The sequence below is a fragment of the Podarcis pityusensis genome (assembly GCF_964106645.2).
Source record: "Podarcis pityusensis genome assembly, chromosome: 9".
Taxonomy (NCBI): domain Eukaryota; kingdom Metazoa; phylum Chordata; class Lepidosauria; order Squamata; family Lacertidae; genus Podarcis; species Podarcis pityusensis.
The window spans coordinates 20,765,347-20,788,256 of NC_138034.1; the positions used below are offsets into that span (position 1 = coordinate 20,765,347).

Genomic DNA, 22,910 nt, shown 5'->3' on the forward strand with positions numbered 1-22,910 from the left:
GTCACGACCTTACGGTATGCAGCCAGGAGCGCGGGGCAAACAGTGCTAGGATCGTGGGAAAGTAGCGCCTGCTCCACATGTAGTCCCCACCCTCTCCCCCAAGGCTGGGAAAGGAGAGAGCTAGGAGGGGGAAAGGCCGCCGGCAATGCAGTGTGGCTCCCGCCCCCCAATGTGCAGCCAGGAGCACAAGGAATGGAGCAGCTTATATTCAGGTATTTTTTTCTCTCCCCCCCCCATTTTAAAGGTGCAGCTTATATTCGGGCCAATACGGTATGTCCCAAAACCCTACTATTGGTTGTGCTGTGAGACAGGAAAGGGGATAGTTTTGGATGGATTTCCCTGGCATTTACAAGCCCCAGAAGGCTCCAAGAGAGAGACTGTGGGCCAGACCCTAATTTCCTGCTCCTGGCTGCACTAGGGGAGCCAATGCACTATAAATTCAAGCCAAAATGCAGACTCTGTGGACAAGGATCTGCAAAATCATGAGGTCATGCAATCTAGAAGAGCCAATCCTATTCTCTGGCCTGTACATAGTTCCCAAATTGTTAATGTTGTCGTACGTCCCGATTGGGACTTTTGTCTTCTGTCTGGCTCCCTGCTCCTCTTGCTGACACTTGCTGACACCTCCATCTGTTTCCTGTATCATCCATGCCACTTATTGCATCAGCTTTCTCCAACCCTGGTACCACTGAGATGTTTCACACTATACCTCCCATCTTCCTGAACCTTTGCCCTGCTGGCTGGGGCTAATGGGAGTTGTAATCCAATGCACCTTGAAGGTACCATGTTTGGGGACATCTGCCTTATATAGAGGTGTGCTTTGAACTAGACAAGTTTTCCCCATAAATTCATATGGGGTCATTTAGTTTGCATATTCACAGCCTAATGCGAACGGGGTTTTTGGACTGGACTTTTGCTTGACATGAGAAATGTGTTACATGATGAAAGAGTGGTCTGTCATTCAATTACGCATTTTAGAGAAATCAGTAGACTGTCATAATGTTTCTGAATTCCTGAAGGGCTCAGCTTCTTCGTTTGGCTAGTCACCAATTAGTGCTTATATGTAATGTTTTGAAAATGTTTTCCTAATACATTTGCTGAATACATTAATTCAGAGGGTTTGTTTTCAAGGACTTTTTCATTATGTTTGCATAAGCTGTACTCGGGGTTGTACCTCTGATGGGGACACTCAACTTCTAGCACCAAACTTTGCCTCCTTTATTATCTGTAAAATTCACGCAACCTTAAACCTGTCAATATGTAGCCAAACACATTTTTTTTTTCAACTTAGTGGAACAGGATACCTTGCAGCCTGTTTTTCTATTGAGTGTCCTGACAATATAAATTACCCTTGGCTTTACTAATGTCGGTGCATTGGCTCATGCTAACAAATAACTCTAAAGACAACAAATAACTTTATTAGAATTAATTACACCTCTACCTTGTTGACTTCTTCTCCTACTAATCCAGATGATTGCAAACAGGGATTCAACATTCCCCCCCTTGCATAGATTACTAAAAATCTTTGATAATTCTGTCCATCCAAGCTGTAGTTATCCTACATTAGATAAATATATATTTTTAAACCAGGTTAGTGGAAATGAAATAGCTTAATTAATCAAGATACCAAACAGTCAACATATATTTAAGGAGTTCTCAATATCTTGTAAATGTACAAAAGCACTGCAATGGAACCCATAATTATATTTAAACTTAACATTTCTACATTGATGAGGCTCAACAGAAGCAGATGAATGTATTAATTTTTCACCCTTGTAATATGTAGCAATGTGTAAAAATCAATTTCTGTGGAGCTGAGTAATCTGCACTCCTAATCTATGAAACATAGTAGGGAAGTATGGAATTGGACATAAGAATCTGATGGCAAGGTTTGCAATGTAGAACTTAAAATGTTTTCAAATTTGAAATGTTTATGAAATTTCATTTCTGCCCTTTTTAAAAGCTGCTAATGTTTAGTGACAGAAAGTGGTCTAAATCACTGAGCCTCTTGAACTTTCCGATCAGAAGGTCGGTGGTTTGAATCCCCGCAACGGGGTGAACTCCTGTTGCTCGGTCCCAGCTCCTGCTAACCTAGCAGTTCGAAAGCACACCCAAAAAAGGTGCAACTAGATAAATAGGTACCTGGCGGGAAGGTAAATGGCGTTTCCGTGCACTGCTCTGGTTTTGGTGTTCTGTGCATCAGAAGCGGCATAGTCATTCTGGCCACATGATCTGGAAAAACTGTCTGCGGAAACGCCGGCTCTTTCGGCCTGTAAAGCGAGATGAGTGCCACAACTCCATAGTTGCCTTTTGCTGGACTTAACCATCCAGGGGTCCTTTACCTTTACCTTACCTCATGCCAGGCATGCATACGTACCCATAAAATCCTCTTTTTCTTAAGCCCAGTCCCATTCTTTTTCTTCCTTTGTGCTTCCTCCTACTACATAGCCCTGGAGGAGAGGGAGGGAGAGAGAGAGAAAGGAGGACAAACCCTCTGGAGAGTCTGTGCAATAATTTGCAGAGCCTGAGGTTAATTCACAGAGTGGAGGAGGGCAGACTCCCCCATAGAGTCTATGCAATAATTTGCAGCTGGCTCGTGACACAGCAAACCTGGAAACTCCAAGTCAAACCTGGAGATCTGGCAATCTAAGCATTGGGTGCTGCTGTCAGGTTTTTTAAAACCCCAAATATCTGGCTTAAGGAAACAAATGTTTGACTAAATTTTGTCATTTGGTCAATTAAAAGAAAGTTTTGCAAGCTTTCCCTGTTAATTGCTGCTTTAGACAAACAGCAAGCTCTTCTGACACAAACATCTCCACGATGGTTGATCTATCAAGTGCTTTCTTTTCAATTATTTCCCTGGCAAGGTAAATATGTGTTTGTATGCAAAACCTGAAGTTGTATTTAATTATCTCCATAGATGCAATACATCAATAAGATTTTAATTAAGAGCTTCGTTGGATTATCTCTGAAGCAATCACTTTTGGAATGGGTGTGCCTTGCAAAGGCTACGTAGCAGAGGCCCCGGCTTGCTGTACTTTCTCAATTGTAATAGAAAAAAAGCATTTTCTCCTTAACATTCCTCTGGACCTTGATGTTCCAAAGAGTTGTTGGGAATCTCATCAATACTCTTCTGATGCCCCTTTGAGTCCTCACAGATGTTTTATCTGGGCAAGCCCCATCTACAAATGACTGGCAGTGGGGCAGAGGAGGACAACACAAGTTCTGTGCTATTCCTTTCCTTTCATACCACCTTGAGCAGTTAGCTGGGTGTCTTCAACAAACTTGGCCCCCTGACTGCTCATGACTAACTGCAGGTTATTTATGAATAAGTCAACAAGTCCCAATACTTGTGTGCTGGCTGTTCAAGTGCTGTAGATGGGCAGCTTCAAGGCCCCTGCTCTCCCTTCTTATGGTTCTTCATGGTTCTTCTTGTGATTCTTTATCCCCCTTGTAGTTCTTCATCCTTCTTGCGGTTCTTTATCATTAAACTTGAACCAGACAACTCTTCAAATAGAGAACACCTTTAAACAGAGGCCTGCTCTCTAAAAACCATTCAAATAACCCCCATGTTTGTCTTTGCTAACTTCTGAGAGTTGTAAGCAAAGCACAAAGCACTTGCAGTTGAAATTACGACATGCAAGGGAATGTGTTCAGAACGCACTCGTAATGGTGTCCTATATGCCAGGAACTGAGATTCCGGCTGATTTGTTATCCAAGGTCGTTCCCAGGGAATGACACAGTGCCTATGAACAGAAACTGTGGTTATACTAACATACTGCCCAGTGATACATAGAAAGGGGGAGGATGTTGGATTTCTATTCCTCTCACTGTGCAGATGTTGTACAGGATTGGTTCATCACATGTCTGTGTTATGCATTCCAGCACCCATTGTTGGAATCATGGGAGTCTGTTTCTGTTTGTTTTTGCTTTCACTTCTGACTTCTCTCTGAGGAAGACGAGAGAGAGGAGACATGTTTTCTTTTGTTCTGCCTTATGCTTAAGAAAGTAGTTTTAGTGTTCACAACCCCAGCCTAGCTCTGACTGCGTTTATCTCTGCTGGACTCTGAATATGTGCTCAGTGTCTCCAAGACATGAGTCATTATAAACGTCAGGGAAGGTGGTTTGAAACTCCCTAGAGCTGCACGCTGCGCGCTGATGGGAGAGACAGGCTGGAATCGTTCCTGCCGTATGCCTGGGGGTCGTCCTAGCCCCTGGCCGACCCGACACAGACCTCTGTAAAGCAGGCCACCTAGAACATTACAACATCTCAGTATGCATTGAAGTCTATATATAAGGTTTCCTTTCTTGCCAGGGTAAGTAATGATGGAAGCTTAAAGCTGAGCACACATAATACTTCTTTGAGGTGTACTTCCAGTGGCCTAGTCCACTGATCTGTATTTTACTCTGTTGCTTTCCTAGGAATACATTTCCCAGTTCATTCACTTCAATATCAATAATCTTATGGAGTGGGCCATTAGAAGCTCTAATTAAAATTTCTCATGATTAGAAAAAAACATGGCACAAAAGGGTGATGTTTATATAGGGAACATATGCTAATCACCAGGACCGAAACATCTCCTAGGCAGCTACACGTTTGAACTCTGCATGGTATTAATTTAAAATTTGAGTTCCAAGGAACAAACACTTGAATACAGAGCAGGCTCTTAGTGAGAGGAAAATCTCTGAAATAACAGGAGTACAGTCATGGTGCCATGATTACTTAATGCACAAAGGGAGGAACAGTGTCTTTGCAATGAGGAAATTCCCACAGTTACCATTAATGAAGTGAGAAATAGGTTGGGCTTTTTTCCAGCCGGAACTCACTGGAACTCAGTTCCGGCACCTCATAGGTGGGTGCCATTGCCATTATAAGAGAACAAGGGAGGTGTTCATGGTGAGTTCCAGCACCTCTTTTTCTAGAAAAATAGCACTGGAATTAACCATTTGATTTTTCAAGGGAGTCTGTTAGGAAAAGAAAGCCCCCCCCTTTTCTTCTACATTTTTCTAACCACCTAATGTTTCAGGAGCCGTGAAAACTGTTTTCTAACACTACAAGAAGCAATAATAGTTCTGAATCAGATTGTTCAAACCAGTACTTTTAAAATATGAACCTGAAAGGCAAAAACATGAAGAAGAGCCTCCTCCGATGGTGAGGTGGATTGGCATGGGGAAAGGTCAGGTGAAGGCTAAAGGAAAGTACCCAGGTAGATGGTCTATGCTATTTGCATGGCTTAACTGAGGCCATGAGCCTGCATAAGCAAATGCAACATTTATGCTCCAGTGATGGATAGGCCCGGGGTGCTGTTTTTCCTCTTAAAATAAAACGTTACTCAGAGCCTGTTTACACGTTTGGAAAAATCATGTGATGATTAATGATGCAATAGTAATGTAAGCTGCCACAGGACGCTGCGAGTGAACGGGAAGGCAGAATAGATAAATTTAAAGAAATAAATAGCCCTCCTCTTTTGGTATGCTTTAGGAAGTGATAAAGATGGGCACAGGACTGAGAGCCAGAGTAGGTGTAGTATGGAGGACAGAGGAAAGCACACTGTGAGCATAAAATGGAGACAATCCTATGTGTGTACAGCTTTGAGAGCTTTAGAGGAAGGATAGAAAATATGTAAGATGAGATTATTATTTTCCCCATGGGGAGGGGACAGAAGCTATCCCTGGTTGTAGAAAACTAGAATCTTGCAGCGAAAGGTTTGGACCAAGCCATCCTACCTGGTATGTTCATTTTCTAAGTGAATGGTGTTCATTTTTAATGTGGGGAGGGGACCATTCAAAATGTGATGCCCCAACTTCAGAAGGCCATGCCACAAAATTGTTTTCGGAGGATGTAGACAAGTTCTCACAAACTACACAATTTCTGTCATTTGCTTTGACCGTCATTGTTTCATCCTCTTTGTACGTCTGTGCTGCAAAGCCACAACTCGGGACTCAGGAACAATGACAGATGATAGGCAATTTATACACTTCACACGATTCTATATTTTATTTTATTTTTCTAAGACTAGATTTACAGCAAATGAACAACTGTTGAGAAATAATTGTGGAAAGCGTACATACAGCTGCCATCTATGTTAAAGAAAATTCCATAAGATTACAAAGCATCAACTTTTTCATTATATATATAATGATGCCAAAAGAGCTATTAACGTCTGTATGGCTAATGGTGTGTACACAAATGGTTTTATTATCAAGCGTTCTTTAGCTCAATGGGCTATATCTTTTCTGAAGAAGCCGCTGAACTCAATTGTACTAGAGAGGAGAATACGTGGGCCAACTGGTGTAAAATAGGAACAGATGCAAATCTTTGTGCATCTCTACAAATAAATCTGGCATTTGTTTCAAGTCATATGGAAACAACTATGTAGGGCAGTGTCACTATTTTAAGGGTAATTTTAGCCATGTTGTTGTCGTTTAGTCGTGTCCGACTCTTCGTGACCCCATGGACCAGAGCACGCCGGGCACTCCTGTCTTCCACTGCCTCCCGCAGTTTGGTCAAACTCATGCCGGTAGCTTCGAGAACACTGTCCAACCATCTCGTCCTCTGTTGTCCCCTTCTCCTTGTGCCCTCAATCTTTCCCAACATCAGGGTCTTTTCCAGTGAGTCTTCTCATTAGGTGGCCAAAGTATTGGAGCCGCAGCTTCAGGATCTGTCCTTCCAGTGAGCACTCAGGGCTGATTTCCTTAAGAATGGATAGGTTTGATCTTCTTGCAGTCCATGGGACTCTCAAGAGTCTCCTCCAGCACCATAATTCAAAAGCATCAATTCTTCGGCGATCAGCCTTCTTTATGGTCCAGCTCTCACTTCCATACATCACTACTGGGAAAACCATAGCTTTAACTATACGGACCTTTGTTGGCAAGGTGATGTCTCTGCTTTTTAAGATGCTGTTTAGGTTTGTCAATGCCTTTCTCCCAAGAAGCAGGCGTCTTTTAATTTCGTGGCTGCTGTCACCCTCTGCAGTGATCATGGAGCTCAAGAAAGTAAAATCTCTCACTGCCTCCATTTCTTCCCCTTCTATTTGCCAGGAGGTGATGGGCCCATAGATTGGCCCAATGTGGGGTAAGCTAAAAATAAGGTTGGTGGTGTAATGTGGATTGCTTCATTGCAGAAAATGCACAAACCTGGTTATCTGCCTGTTCATGGTAACTAGCTTATCAGCTCTTTCTTCTCTAAACTCATAGGAACACTGTTGCTCTCTACCACAAATCTGCCAGTCAAATTCTTTGGTCAAAAAAATTGTGCACATAAACCTTCTCCACCTGGATTCATCCTGTGTAGAGCAGACCCTGGACATTGGACATTGGAAAGCACGACCTCTGGGGTTTCACTTTTACTTCATCTACTTTTTTTTTTTTGCACCGGCATCCCCACATTGCCCTGATACAGCTTAAGTTTATGCACTATTTTATGGGTGGGAATACATCTGTGTTCAAACCATACTTAACAATATTTCAAAACCTAAAGCAAACAACAATTTTACCATCAGTAAAAATATACCATGGCAGGGGAATCTGAATGTAAGAAGATTCTACCAGCCAGTAGTAAACTTGATCCCACCTAATAGCCTGGGCAAAGTATCATAGCTGGAATGATAATAGTGTTGGCTCATGATGTATTTCAGAGGGGAAGTTTATAAGGATGAGGTCACCACAGATGTCACTTTTCCATGCACACCATGTACCGCATAGCTCATTCGGCGACAGGTGAACGTGCAAAGCCTCCTCTGTTGTGCATAATGCACAGGCAGGTTGACATGGGAGGATGTGTTCATTTAGATATTTGGGGCCCAAGTCATCCAGAGCAGGCATAGGCAAACTCCGACCCTCCAGATGTTTGGGACTACAATTCCCATCACCCCTAGCTAACAGGACCAGTGGTCAGGGATGATGGGAATTGTAGTCCCAAACATCTGGAGGGCCTGAGTTTGCCTATGCCTGATCCAGAGCTTTGTATGTTATCAAAAGCACCACTAATCCAGCTCAGAAGATAATTGGCCACCTGCCCTATTCTTTCAAAATGGAAGTCGCATTTTGAAATTCTCATCTTGGCTACTGCATTTTGCATCAGTTGTAACCTTCAGACCATTTTCAACGATAGCCCCATGTAAAGCATATCCGAATAGTCCATTAATCCAATGGAGTCCAATAAAGTTGAATTGTGGGAGATACAGGACAGACAAAAGAGAAGTATGTCTTCACATAGCATGTTGTTAAGCTATGACGCTTGCTACCGTAAGATAGTGATAGCTGCTAATTTTCAGCATCTCTAAAGGACGATTAGACAAATATATGGAGGATTAGGCTATCAATGACTAGTAGGCATGATGGCTATATATTACCTCTGAATATCAGTTGCTTCGGAGCCTAAGTAGGAAAATGCTGTGGGCTTATTTCCTAAATGTTGGCTTCCCATAAACCAGCCTTTCTCAACCTGTGGGTCCCCAGATGCTGTTGAACTACAACTCCCATCACCCCAAGCTAGCAAGGCCAGAGCTCAGGGATGATGGGAGTTGTAGTCCAATAATATCTGGGGATCCACAGGTTGAGAACCGCTGCCATAGACAGATATTTGGCCACTGGGGGAACATGGCACTAGACTAGATCAACTTTTGGTCTCATCCATCGGGACACTTCTTACATTTTTAAAATAAATAAATAAATAAAAAAGGAAATATGTATTCTGCAGAATTGTTTGTCTACAAAAAAAGAGCTAGGCACTGATCTCTCACTGTTGTGGCTTAGTAATTCTTCTGATTTGCTAGTGGGAATCAGCTACATTATGTAAATTGGCATCTGTACCGAGTAAGAAAAGCAGCAGGTGGGAATAAGCTACCCATCCATCATTTTGGTACCATGCCTAATAGCATTGTCTAGCCATTAAAGCTGTTGGACAAGCAAACAATATGATAGCGGCACTTTCAAAGCAGAATTTCAAAGTGCATGAGCAATATCTGGTAGTGGAAAAATCAGATTCAGAAATATATAGCAGAATCAAGAAAAGTCTTAGGAAAGACCCGGGAAAACTGTCTATGCAACTAGTATTTTAAAATGACCTTGTAATAATTTAAGAATATTTATATAAAGCCCTTAATAAATGTGGACTGAGACGAAAGTGTCGGGGAACACTATTCATAATGGAGATGCATTTTTATTTCCTTTCTGTATAGCACAGAATGAAATGCAGTTTATTTTCAGGTCTCTCCTTTTTTTAAGCACCAGGAACATTCAGTAAATGCTGGTAGTTATGAAGAGCACACATTGCCAGACTATTATCAGAGGACTCAGTGAACTACTGTTACAAAGGCTAGTGCATTGATGGGTTCAAATTGGCTGCTCCTATTGATTCGAAGAAGGAGACGAGGCTTACAAATGATATGTATTAGTGTCAATTGTATTGATAATATGAATAGCAGAACAACTAGGTCACTGATCTTCTGCATTTCAGTAGTTCCTAATGTGAAGTTTTTTAGCGTCTTCAGCTGAGGATTCCTTGAGAAGAATTTTAACCCTCCATTGTATGACATTTCTGTGGCTATCAAACCAGCAGTGAAAATAACCAGATTCACTACCTTTTGAATCTGGAAAGTGCTGATTTTAAATGGATTTATTCTTGCTAAAGGCAGTATGATTATGTTGTCAGTGTAGGGGGAAATGGCCTTGCAGGCCAATTTGGACCCTCGGGGGGGGGCTAGATTAGCCCATGGGCTGGGGGTTCTTTACACCTGTTCTAAATCAAAGAAAGTAGCCTGGTTGTGGATCACATAGTCCTAATCTAACGGTCTTTGGTTGAACTAATTGAAGTACAACTGCAAAACTGCTATGCTTCCTCTACCACGGAGAGCCCTAAGCTGAAGGGATGAAGGGTTAGGACCAGTTCATATGTTTTCTCATTCAACAGTAAGATGTGCTCACTATTGGAACAGACTGCCTGGGGTGGTGGTGGGTGGGAATGGGCGATATCTGGTTTTCAGCATTGTGATGTATCACCAGCTAAGCATCACAATATACTGATATATCACGATGCCTGAAATAAAGATGGAGCTATGTAGAGGCATTGACTGGCTTCACGGGTTTTCCCAAATTGTGATTTTTGCATAGCACAGACACACAGACTCTCTCACTCTCTCTCTCTCTCTCTCTCTCTCTCTCTCTCTCTCACACACACACACACACACACCATGATTCAAAATATATTGCCAGGTCAAAAATTATGAAACACGATATGGACTTCAGCCCGGTTTATATGTTGTAGTTGCATATTCCTGCATTGAAGAGGATGAGGACAAATCTAGAATTAGTTGGATCTGCTTATCATTGTCTCCAGCTACTACTGGTCCCCCCAACTTCTGCCCTACTAGTCCCACTGAGAACCAGTCACCATTTGTCATGGTGATGTGTCTCCATGGGTGATATGAAGGGCAGTGATAATTGGAAGAGATGACATTCCCATATGAATATTTTAAACATTTTTTTTTACATATTTACATTATCATAATGATAATGATATATCACAACAGTTTGCAACAATGCAATACAGTGGTACCCGGGTTAAGAACTTAATTCGTTCTGGAGGTCTGTTCTTAACCTGAAACTGTTCTTAACCTGAAGCACCACTTTAGCTAATGGAGCCTGCTGCTGCTGCTGCGCCGCTGCTGCACGATTTCTGTTCTCATTCTGAAGCAAAGTTCTTAACCCGAGGTACTATTTCTGGGTTAGTGGAGTCTGTAACCTGAAGCGTATGTAACTCGTGGTACCACTGTAACATAAAAGCCACAAATAGGCCCACAAAAAGTTTAAAAAATAAGTTAAAAACAAACTTCAAAAGACCATTGTGGAGGATGTACTCATAACTGCCATCCTAGGCCTGGCAGAGCGGAAAGGTTTTCAGCAGGCATTAAAAAGTTGGCACAGAAGGTGTCTTTTCCAGTGTGAGGGGGCAAGGTGTCTCTGGATGAAAAGAACCACAGACTTCAGTTTTAGTTTAAGACTGAGAAAGACATAAGAAGCTGAGTCCGGGCCCTGAGAGTGTCTGAAAGTGCTTGGAGATCTGATTTGTGAATGGCAGACTTTGCTCAACCTGTGTATTTGTAAATATTACAAAAGCCATTATGTTCTGAGTCATCTCTTTCTACTGGGAACCAAACCCAGGGAATCACTGCACCCCAGAACTTCTCATTGCTAGGAGAAATGGGGGTGAGCCTAACAATATTTGTGCATACAGTCTTCATTTGGAAATAAAATATTTTATTGGAACAAATAGGGAACTTGCCCCACAGTTTTAAAGGTAGGCAGAAAAATATATCCAGAAGGCTGTAATGAAACACAAATGTCTCTGCTTTAAAATTCAGCAATATAGCTTCCTCAAGATGTAATCTCCTTCTGGTAGGCAATCCCTGCACATTTATGGCTCTTAGCTTGGCTACTTTTTATTCACTGTGTGTTGCCAGAATGAGGAATCATTTGGAGATGGTCTGCTGATTGTAGAAGTCAAGGTAATAGCGGGGAAACACATCAAGTCGATGCATCTGCAACTACTGATCTCTTTCTATATTAGAAGCTGCATTGTTTACAGCATTTCGTAGCACCTGAAGTGTTCTTCTCATTTTATCTGTCACTGGAGAAGATACATCCTTGTCTCTTCCACTGGATTTTCATCCTTATGATGCAAATGAAGCAGGCAGCACATCAGCCCGTCTAACCTAATCCCAAGAAAAAAGTGAATTACTTGGAGGTGAAGACCACCAAGTAACATGGGGTTGTTGTTGTTGGTTTCCTTGCTTTGTCAAGGCTTACATTTAGTCCCTTGACTTAATGCCCTGTCATAGGTTGTAAAATATTATTTCAAAATATTTAGAAGAGGGTGGAAGTGATGTCATGTTAAACCTTTATAAGTGGTGAGGTTTTGGTGGAGATGATGTAGACATGACTTCTCCCTTCCTGTTCCTCTCCTAGTCTCCTAGCACATCCTCATCTCATTTGCTGCAGCATTCAGAACGCAGCATACTCATTATTTTTAAAGCCAGGAGGAAGAATAGCATCTCACTTGGGCCACAGGCCATCCCACCAACATATGGCAATGTTGTTATTTAGTTGTTTAGTCGTGTCCGACTCTTCGTGACCCCATGGACCAGAGCACGCCAGGCACTCCTGTCTTCCACTGCCTCCCGCAGTTGGGTCAAACTCATGCTGGTAGCTTCGCAAACACTATCCAACCACCTCATCCTCTGTCGTCCCCTTCTCCTTGTGCCCTCCATCTTTCCCAACATCAGGGTGTTTTCCAGGGAATCTTCTCTTCTCATGAGGTGGCCAAAGTATTGGAGTCTCAGCTTCAGGATCTGTCCTTCCAGTGAGCACTCAGGGCTGATTTCCTTAAGCAGGAAATTATTTTTGCAGGAGGGTGGTTAAGCTAGAACTCCATTTTACTGTATAACTCAGGGACAGGGAACCTGTGGTTTCCAGCAACCAGCCCAGAACTTGTTAGGTTCCGACTCCTATCACCCTCAACCAGTCTCCGTGCAGGCACTTTTACAGTCATGGCTTCCCCCTAAGAATTTTAGGAACGGTAGTTTCTTAAGGGTGCTGAGAGTTAGGATACCCCCACAGAGCTGCACTTCCCAGCATCCGAAACAAACTACAGTTCCCAGGATGCTTTGGGGCAACCCATGGCTGTGAAAGTGGTAGAAGAGTGCTTTAAATATATGGTGTGGAAACTAGAACTGGCAAAGGCCCTTTCAGGGCAGTAGTGGTGGAAGAGCTGTCAAAGCTGCTGCTTGTCGCAGTGGTAGAGGCTGGTGTGTAGGTGCTGCCTGGTTTCATGAGATCCTAGACATCTTAATTACAACCAATCAGAGGGTGGCTCTGCCTGTCATTGGCTCTGGCTCCACCCACTTTTGGTCTCTATGTCTTCCATCTTTCCAGTCCCAATGCACACCAGCCAACACTGTTGTAAAGGCAAAGGAATACCCACGTGTATGTATATTCAAAATGCCTGTTAACGTGAACCAGTCTTTGTTGTAATCTTCCATATTATACTGAAACGAATGGGATTTGGTTCCAAGAAAAAATGGTTTAGGATCAGTTTGGCTGTGTTTTAATATGCATCCTCTTTCAGTGTATTAAAGAGTCTGAAGTGCTTAAAGAGTAATAGTCATCATGTGTTCTTGCCTTTTAAACAAAGATGTTACAGTGACTAGGCTCTTTGTCTCCATTCCGTAGAGGATTATGGTACTGAAAAGGCATTATATAAAGACAAGCTTTCCTCTGAATTCTTGAGAAACAACGTTTATATGTTAGAAGTGTTATGGTTATTATTGCAAGAGATAATAAACATTTGGCATTTAATGCATAAAATTATGATGAAAACAAACAGCAGTCCTATATCTATTTATTTCCCGGTGATGAAGTGTGATCTAAATTAGGATCACCATTAAAAATACATAATAAGTTGCAACCATTAGAAAGGGGAACAACAGATGGCTTATTACTTAAAATCCTATTTCACAAATGAAACTGTTTGTATTAAAAGGCACTAATTGCAACCCCTTAACATTATTTTGCTGTAAAAAAAAAAATGTGTTAAAGTTGCAATCTTGTTAACTGTATCTGCAGAGATGAATAAGATTAAAAAGTGAAAGGTATGCAGAAAGCTTCAAAATGTTGTCTTTTCTTGCTGCAAAATGAAAGATAATGAAAAATTCTAAAGTAATGAGTTGTAATTCTACATAAAACCAGCCCACTGATTTACTGAATAGGACATTTGTCTTGGGTGCTAGCTGGATGCTTGGCATCTGCTGGGTGTCCAAGCTATTCTTGCCTAAATTGGTAAAAGCAGTTGCATCAAAGTAAGTAGGGGACAGGAGGGGCAGGGTTGTTATGCAAGAGGGTGATTTGGGGCCAAGAGGAAGTGTGTGTGTTGTGGGATGGATGGAACTCAACACTTTTGACTCTCTCTAGGGTTCTTTGATAGCTAATGCTGATCCTACATCTAAGTATTAATTCAGCGTACGGCAGGACTTGCTGATCAGAAGGTCGGCGGTTCGAATCCCCATGACGGGGTGAGCTCCTGTTGCTCGGTCCCTGCTCCTGCCAACCTAGCAGAGTTTGGGTTTGATACCCCGCTTTATCACTACCTGTAGGAGTCTCAAAGCGGCTAACATTCTCCTTTCCCTTCCTCCACCACAACAAACACTCTGTGAGGTGAGTGGGGCTGAGAGACTTCAGAGAAGTGTTACTGGCCCAAGGTCACCAGCAGCTGCGTGTGGAGGAGCGGAGACGCGAACCCGGTTCACCAGATTACGAGTCTACCACTCTTAACCACTACACCACACTGGCTCAGTTCGAAAGCATGTCAAAGTACAAGTAGATAAATAGGTATCGCTCCGGCGGGAAGGTAAACGGTGTTTCTGTGCGCTGCTCTGGTTCTCCAGAAGCGGCTTAGTCATGCTGGCCATATGACTCGGAAGCTGTACGCTGGCTCCCTCGGCCAATAAAGCGAGATGAGCGCTGCAACCCCAGAGTCGGTCACGACTGGACCTAATGGTCAGGGGTCCCTTTACCTTTAATAGAAGTAATGACTGCAAATAAATCAATATTTGAGTGCATAAATTTGCCTCTATTTCATTTGTTTTAAAAAACAAACAATAGCATGACATAGCACCTCCCCTCCAAGATATTTGTACGACAACTCCAAAGATATTTGTATGAAGAAAACATTTTGAAATTACCGTTTCCCAACCATAGTTCACTAGCCAGCTGGCAAAAACCAGGAAGCATATCTTGGTTAGCCCCATCAAGCACCATTGGTGATGTATCATTGGCCAACTGGGCCTACTATGGCAGTGGGAGACTGCGCAACTGGTTGAAATCTAGAAGCAGCTGGAAAGACAAACTTGCATTCAGAAAAAAAAACCCCTGGTGTTAAAACACACACAGATAAGAAGAGCCAGTGGCTCATTGTCAGGAGTTCAGCCTACACTCGAGTAGGACCCTGGCAGAGACACATGCCCGACTGCCATGTTCCATCCCTCCTGGTCGATCGTTCGGGAGCTTCAAAAGCTGTCTTCTGCCCGAACATCACAGCGACCGATGCCAACCGGCACAGGCACACTTAGGGATCCGCAGAGTCTTCACAACTTGCGTGACAGACCTCAGCAAATCAGCATTTTGGCTAATCTACTTTATTTAAATATAAACACACACTGAGCACTGCAACATGGCTCCCTCACTCTCTAGCATCAAAGAGAAAAAGAACAAAGGACAATAGTCCCACTTCACGGAACACAGTAACACAAACATCCTGTCTCCATCACTTCCCACTCTGTGGAGTCAAAACATACACCATCATGTGATAGACAAAAATCCCATGACTGCAATCACGGAGCAGGAATTCTAGTCCAGCATCCTGTGCTCACAGTGGCCACCAGATGCCCATGGAAACCCTCAAGCAAGACCTAAGCCCAAGAGCACTCTCTCCTCCTGAGGTTTCCAGCAACTAGTATCCAGAAGTTTTCATCCTTAATTGCAAGACTGCTAATAAATTCTGTGGGGTCCAGTTGCAGCACATGTATTTGTAGGATCCGCCTAGTGTTTCTAAAGACGTATTTCAGAACTTGACTGAAATCCCAGAAGACCAAACAGGGCCAAAGTACCAGTAGGCCTTCCTGAAGCTTCCTGCCCCTCAGCTGATACTGCCAGGCATGCAATGGGACCGAGAGGTCTCTGCATCTCAGTTGACTGTGCTACTCCCAGGTGATTTAAGATTTCTGTCTCCTAAATCAATACTGAGGCTGATCCATCTATCCCTATTAAGTACAGCATTTGCTTACGTTCATCCCTTGTTACTCTTTACCTCTGTCATCCTTTGCCTTTCCTCTCTCTGTCAGACTTGAGTTTGTGGCTGGGATCTGTCTAAATTTTGATGATTCCCTAAAGCTCCTTGTACACAGATAGCACTAAATAAGTATTGGCTTGTATCCAACAGTGAGCCAGCAGGAAACACTTCTGTTTATACAAGGTGGAACTTTTTGGGTTTTGCTAGCTTCCTTATCTACTGCAGCACTTGGCATCATTTTCTATACTGTTCCAGAGTACCCTCAGAAGCAGATTTTGGGGGATACGGTAGACTATACTGCATAGGAAAATTCATCATGAGCAAACAAAACTGCTTTCCACTAGTGCAAAGCCACTGTTGAATGCAATCCATAATTATTATTATATTATTGTATCATAAAAAATAGACAAGATGCATTTATTTACACCTAGTCATCCAACCACCACAGGACAAAAGTTTCACATTATGGAAGTATTACAAGGTAACATCAGTAGATGTTAACTCAGATCTAAGAAAATTACAACATAAACCAAGTGCTAAATTACTCCAGCAGGTGACAACACAGGGGAAAACACAACCTTAAGTCTTTTAACATAAAATAAAAATGGATATCTATATCTAAGAGAGTTTCTCTCAGAAAACAGGACATTCATGCTGCCTTTTAATGCAATGCTAACACTTTTACTTGTCTGAAAAAAGTGGGTAGATTGCATTTGTGCATTTGCATTGAATGCTTTGCTAGAAGTAAACCTAAAGAGAAACACCGTAATGTGGTGCAGGCCTCTGGAGTAAAATAGAAACTTACCGTTTTCACATTCTATACATTTTCCAATTGCTGTTATTATATATACACCTTAATGTGGAAGTAATGTTGTTTTATTAGGAGCGCCTTCCAACAACTGAATACAAATTTCAATAGGCTGAGATCTTTTGTTGACGAAGCCAAGTGTTTGATATGTAAAATCTTGTTCCTGGGATGTTCTATGGCATATGGAATTTGGTATGATCTACACTGAGCCACTCTTGTATCGTTTTAATAAAAACAGTACTCATTTTTCTCTGGTAATTTCCATATGCTTCTCAGATACTATATGGGCTCCATCTGGTAAGTAATTGAACACCTGAAAGTTCTTGTTACTTGGTAATTAAAGATTTTTTTGGTACTTGAATCAATGAGGTGTCTGGCACTGAAGGACTGTGGATTCAACTCCTATTGAGCTGAAGTTTCAAGTAAATGTCCTGTTATTGATATAGCGTTCAGTTGTTCTGATATGGATGGCTGATTTCTTGCCACTTAATTATTTTTCTACGTGTTCTAAAAGATTATTTGTTAGCTGACAGTTAAAACTGGCAAACAATGACTGCTTATGACATGAAGTGAGGTGTTGTTTAGTGAGCCAATTGAGTTTCCAAAATGCTTATGGAATCTCAATTATACAAACAAGAAGATGATTTCATTTTTGCACGAATTTGAGCTACATTAAATAAAATACAAGGATGGAGATAGCCTTGGTGAGCCTGTTAACACTCTAATAGTGAAATAATTGCAACCAGAAAATAACACCATCCGCATCTATGCAGGGTCTTGATCTCATGCCTCCTTGACTAATCATATTAAGAGCTTGATGGCAATAACAGTCAAAACTTTATTTATATAGTTACTTGTTTTTATTGGCATTGTGAGAGATTGGAGGGTCCAGGTTTGGTTGGTTGTGCTTGGTTGGTTGCAGTATGTTTTGTGGGGGGTTGTTGTGTCAGGTTAGCCATAATGACTCATATGTTGTTGTGGGGATAGGTCATTGTCCTGTTGTGCTATATATGTGATAAGGGGAAACACACTGGGGTGAAGATGTCCTTCGTTGCTTGTCCCCATGCTAGTTTAAGTTCGTTGGTTAATTTTTCTAGAAATGGCACAACATGATTGTTCCAAAGGGTATTCTTGTGCTTTTCCAAAGAAAACTTGGCTGCCCCACTGGCCAGCAACTCTCTAACAGAGTCCCTTGCTCCTCATGATGCCTCTTGTTAGAATTACATTAACACTTCTTGGTGTTGTTGCATCTAAGAATGTAACACCTATAGCTCCCAAGGAAAGAAAACATTGTGATTAAATTCCATTGTGCTTCTGTGACGGAAGAGTCTCACTTTCTCATTTTTCGTGTTATACACAGGAAGGGCCTATCTCATCGGTTGAGCATCTGCTTTGCATGCAGAAGATACCATATTCAGTCCCCTGAATCTCCAGGTTGGGCTGGAAGAGAGCCCCGTCTGAAACCTAGAGAGCCACTGCCAGTCAGTGTAGACCATACTGGGGTAGATGGACCAATGGTCTGACTCTAGTTGTAGAAGGAAGCCCATAGTGAGACACCATAATCTCCAAGTGACCTTATTTTTGAAGGACAGCCGTGATGTGGGGTGACGGTGAAGTGGGTACCTGGCTCTGGTAAATAATTGACATGAACTTGCTTTGTTTATATGAGCTATTAGAGTTCACACTCCTCCCCAGTGCATCTCTAAGCCAAATTACTGGTTAAGGAGTGTCCGAGGAGTGCAGGCATCTTGTCTCCAGTGCACATGCCTGGAGATGCATCCATGTGAACCTCAAGGCACTATGCTGTGCCCCGGTGATGATGAGACTCATTCTGAACTGTTGCACAAATTGGAGAGATTTCACACATCTACATAATGTGTAGACTGAGCTCTGGGTAACACATACAAAAGCAGTTCATATTTTTCTAGGGTAGCAGAACTTTAACAGAAATAGCAGCTCCCTTCTTTGTGTTTCAGTCAGTGCCGTGTATTTATTCATGAAAACGTGTAAAGAAGACAGGCAAGCTTAAGAATGGTGCTATGTAGAAGAGCAGAGAGTCAGAAGAATATCCCCTTTTCCTTCTGTTGGGAGTTAAGGGGCACTGTTATTTTACTGTGGGCCCAGGGGACCTAAGAACATGTTGCCATGCAACAGAAATAACTTGGTGAGAGGGAGGACAGGCTGACACGGCTCCCAGCATGCCAGAGGGCACACACATTTTATGTTTAAATGCCCAAATAGAATTAGTAGCATTTATATAATATGTCCTACCTATCCCAGGGGAGTACTGCCTTGTCCTCTGCATAGATCACCGTTATATAGTAGCAGCAGCAGTAATGTTGTGAGTTTGGGGTGTTGTTAACCTGGGTGCCAGACCCCTCTAATCCCTGGATCCAGTAAGTGTTAAAATCTAATCGAGGCTTTTAATTTTTGGAACAGCCAGGCTAGCCTCCTGATGAGGTCTAAGGAGCACAAAGGAAGGGTTCTGTCGGAGACTGCAAATAATAATAATAATAATAATAATAAATTTTATTTATATCCCGCCCTCCCCAGCCGAAGCCGGGCTCAGGGCGGCTAACAACAATAAAACAGTACAAAAGTACAGCATAAACAACAGTCTAAAATCATTCGTTATAAAATTAATTAATTCAAGCCACTGGCAACCATTGGGCCAGAGCTCCGCGAAGATTGCCGAAGGAGGGAGTCAGGCTGTGCCCTGGCCAAAGGCCTGGTGGAACAGCTCTGTCTTGCAGGCCCTGCGGAAAGATGTCAAGTCCCGCAGGGCCCTGGTCTCTTGTGACAGAGTGTTCCACCAGATCGGAGCCACAGCCGAAAAAGCCCTGGCTCTAGTTGAGGCCAGCCTAACTTCTCTGTGGCCTGGGACCTTCAAGATGTTTTTATTCGAAGATGGCTGGGGCTCCTCCCTCAACTCACATATAGCGAGACAGAGAAAAATCAGAGTTCAGACTTGGAGAAGAAGCAGTGATGTGACTTAGAAGCAAAGCAGCAAGCTGGAGAGAGAGTCAGGGGAACACCTGAGAGCAACATTTGATTTCTGTTTGAATCAAAGGCTGTGGCTATGGGAGAACAACACCCTTTTGGGGTGTTGATCCTGTGAACCCCTCCATTGTGGGCTCAGGTTGTATATATGTGTAAGCAAACCATATATCATAATGATACCTCAGTCTCCATTGTGTCTTATTCCCAAAAGGAAACATGAACCCTGAGTTAACCTTCTGAAACCTCCCTGGAATTTCACATCACTCTGAGATTGGGGTGGTGTGCCACGGTAATAATAATGTTTTAGTTTTAGATTTTTCTTGGTTGGTTTTAATGTATCTTGCTTATTTATTGCTGTTTAGTTGCTTTGAGTTGCTTTTGTGAAAAAAGGAACTATTAAGTTTAATTAATTAATTAATTAATTGATAATATTTTCTGAATCATCTTTTAAATCATAGAATCATAGAATCATAGAGTTGGAAGAGACCACAAGGGCCATCGAGTCCAACCCCCTGCCAAGCAGGAAACACCATCAGAGCACTCCTGACATATGGTTGTCCAGCCTCTGCTTAAAGACCTCCAAAGAAGGAGACTCCACCACACTCCTTGGCAGCAAATTCCACTGTCGAACAGCTCTTACTGAATCTCTGGGCAATTTACAAACATACCTCAAAGTAACTAAAATTAGTTTTTAAAACAGTACAAAAAAGAACAACAGTGCAAAAATAAACTTCTATAGTAGAGACCTTTTTATCATGCTGGAAGAGCCTGTCAAAACAGGAATGTATTCAATTGTTTCCAGAAAGTGCAAGTAATGAGCACCTGTCATATCTCAACAGGGATGCTGTTCCATAAAACAAGAGGCAGCCATGTTGAACACCCCTTTTCAAGTTTCTGTGGAGCAGCATCCTGCTATTTTAGAGGTATTGGGGGGGGGAGGAGACACGAGTTGCTTTGGAGTACCGATTTCCTGGTTGAGGTGAGATTTGAATATGGAACTTCCTTTCTTTTTAAAAAGATTTCTATTTAAACAAGAAAAATGAAAAAGAAATGAAAAAGATTGTATTGGTATTACACAGTGCAATAAAGAATATCAGACAAAACCTCTTACAACAGAGGGGCTAGAAAGCAATAAATAAACATCCGAATGCAAAAAAAGATCAGTCCAGAGATGTAGAAACAATATGAACGTACTTACAGGAAAAAGGTGGGGGCATATAATAATCAAATTTATTTATATTAATCTCACCATGTAAACAATAAAATATATGACTAACCCTCACATATTCAAGGGAGAGAGACATAGAAAATAGTTGTTCTATCAACCAAAACCTTTGGAAAGCCCTCAGTGGCAATTGACCACACTCCTCATGGTTGAGAAACATAATCAAATTGTACCAAATGGAAAAAGATCTCTCTTTTAATTTGACCCATTGAGACCCTTAGCTTATACGTTGGCTTTTTCTAGAAGTGCCATTTCCCAAAATATAGAACACTAGTATGTAAAAATAAGCACTAGCAAGGTATCTGAAAAACCAGGCTATTGTAGTTTAACTACTATAAGTAAATGGACGGTCAATTCTTTATTATTAAGATTTTCTTCTGTTCCTTCATATAACCTCATAGTGCAAGCTGTGGGGTCAGTGTTGTATGAAGAATGACCTGCAATGGTATCAATTTCCTGAAATATAATGGAGAAGAACTGCTTAACCTTATCACACTTCCAGCAAACGTGGAAGTAAGTTCCAACAACCTTCCATGTTGGCAGCAGGAAGCATTTGCTAATTAGCCATTGTTTGTTCCATCTGAACCTGACCATACTGCAGTAAGTTTAAGCTGTGGTTTATTGAAAGAAACCATCAAGATCCTGGTTTGTGTCAATAAACCACAGCTTAAACTAGCTGCAGTTGCTAGTTCAGAAATTATAAAAAATGATAGCTAATTTAAACCAGGAAGCTAATGTTTCCTGTCTCCTCATGGCCATGCAAGAGGAGGAGAGAGGAACAAGTTCATTTCCAATAACATAAACATGGACTATGTCTGGACATTTACTCTGTATTCACTGCACTCTCACCACTGGTTTGGGAAGCAGTATAGATATGACATTGGGATGCAGGTGGCACTGTGGTCTAAACCAAAGAGCCTAGGACTTGTTGATCAGAAGGTCGGCGGTTCGAATCCCCGCGATGGGGTGAGCTCCCGTTGCTCGGTCCCTGCTCCTGCCAACCTAGCAGTTCGAAAGCACGTCAAAGTGCAAGTAGATAAATAGGTACCACTCTGGCGGGAAGGTAAACAGTGTTTCTGTGTGCTGCTCTGGTTTGCTGGCCACATGACCCGGAAGCTGTACGCCGGCTCCCTCAGCCAGTAAAGCGAGATGAGCGCCGCAACCCCAGAGTCGGCCTCGACTGGACCTAATGGTCAGGGGTCCCTTTACCTTTCTACATATGACATTAGCTATCTTGTATCTATCCTGTTATTTCTTATAAAATGCTGCAGTTTGATGGGTTTGCCCCCAAATCCACTTTTTATCCACCTCATGGAAAAGAATGACCCGTAACACCAGCCATGGTGTTAACATCTGAACTTAGCCCATGCTGGTTTGCAAAGTCCTCCTTCATCACTGGACTGTTCAGAATCAGCTTTTAGGCTAAGATATATATCGTGGCAGCAGATCCGATATCATGGATAGATTTGTTTGCAACAGTGAAACACATATATATTCCTAAACAATAGCCGGGGTTGTGGATCTGGCTTTATAATATGTGTTCTCTCAGCAACTTCCATTGCTATCAGTCACCGAAAGTTACTGACTCCAATTAAACTCAGTGCGCATATCACTTCAAAGAGAGAATGAAAGCCAGAAATCTTTTCTCTGTAGTTTTCTTTCATGCTGATGCTACAGAATCAAGATTGGCGATTCTTTGCAAGAATCCCCATACCAAAATAGTAGCAACTTGAAAAGTGTATCTGTTTATGAAATCCAATTTGCTATGGCATCTTAAAATGGCATCTGCATGGCAAATTCTTATCCCCTTCTGCAGTAATGTTTAGGCACCGTCCTTGTGTGGTCCAGACAGCTCTTTAATAGTGGATTGCTTCAACTAGACCACTAACAGTCCTTTGAACACAGGCTGTTCTCGATTAAGGAGGACACATGGTCACCTTAGGCCACTACTTCTTAGGATCTTCACCTGCGCAGCCCATCTCTAGATTACTCTAGAGTTACATCTCTAGAATTACGGAAGCAACAAATGGCAG

The 22,910-nt window shown here is 42.1% G+C and overlaps 1 long non-coding RNA gene across 16 annotated transcripts in view; it reads left to right on the plus strand.

Annotated features, from left to right (window-relative positions):
- Positions 1-22,910, plus strand: part of LOC308484953 — a 256,925-nt gene that overhangs the window by 106,639 nt on the left and 127,376 nt on the right. For 6 of the 16 annotated variants that reach the window (XR_013990212.1, XR_013990213.1, XR_013990217.1 and 3 more), the window contains 2 exons: positions 18,013-18,133; positions 19,864-19,941. The exons of 6 other annotated variants lie outside the window; for them this stretch is intronic. This is a non-coding gene — a long non-coding RNA (uncharacterized lncRNA). Of the gene's footprint in view, positions 1-18,012; positions 18,134-19,863; positions 19,942-20,491; positions 20,632-22,910 lie in introns of all 16 variants that reach the window. 4 more of the 16 variants (XR_013990219.1, XR_013990225.1, XR_013990220.1 and 1 more) reach the window with 2 other exon arrangements.